The sequence below is a fragment of the Penaeus monodon genome, chromosome 15 (assembly GCF_015228065.2).
Source record: "Penaeus monodon isolate SGIC_2016 chromosome 15, NSTDA_Pmon_1, whole genome shotgun sequence".
NCBI classification, from domain to species: Eukaryota; Metazoa; Arthropoda; class Malacostraca; order Decapoda; family Penaeidae; genus Penaeus; species Penaeus monodon.
The window spans coordinates 32,776,304-32,777,194 of record NC_051400.1 but is presented as its reverse complement, the minus strand read 5'-3'; positions in this window follow the sequence as shown (position 1 = coordinate 32,777,194).

Here is an 891-nt window from a genome sequence, read left to right as displayed (position 1 = left end):
AAGGCAGCCTTAAATGATTTTAAAGGCAAACTCTTCTTCATGCGAGAATAAATGAAACGATGACTTCGAATTACACATCTGAGCTCCATTAATAAAAAAATGGAAAGATGTTTGCCACCCACGTAAAGATATAAAAAAAGACCACAAAACAGCCATTTGGCATTCCTAACACCACCTCTGAGTTGGCCTTTGCCTCTCGCGCTCTATATTCATCGTGTCCGGTGTACTTGATAATACAGATATCCACATCCTACTCACACATTTCTTGACAAACGCATATCCACTGAGCATACACAACACATTAAGCCGTTATCACCCGCATGGTAAGCAAAAATGCTGCAGACAGACGATCATACAGTTACAAAAAAGTGATTAATGATTGCTAGACCCGGAATAGTGGAGCCCCCTGTTATAATTACGGTTGCCCAAGAGGACGAAGCCAAGGCAGCTTCCAATCTCGGCTGTAAAGAGGAAGTACCTTATCACTGGATACGTGCTTCACTGTCTCACAATTACGTGCTTGGTGTTACTTCAGATCACCCTTTTTCCTACGATGCTAACGTCGTTGTTTCGGTAGTTTTTAAAAAATCACGCCATTATTAGTTGGCGCCATCAACAGCCATACGTTAAAGACTGCTAGACACAGTGAAATAGTTATTTTTTACCGTGTATACTTTTACTTTACTATACTTTTAACCAATCGTCATTGGCGACCAGATCGATAATTATTATATGCTCTTCCTCTGTCGTGATTCTCTGTAATGGGCAATAATGGTGAATGTCTCAGAGTCATCACTGGTTGATTAAACAGCCACAGAGGTTAATTTTCGACGATGAGAGAAGACGGAAAATGGAGGTGAGAGGAGCTCTGTGATCTGGTCATCCCTTGAA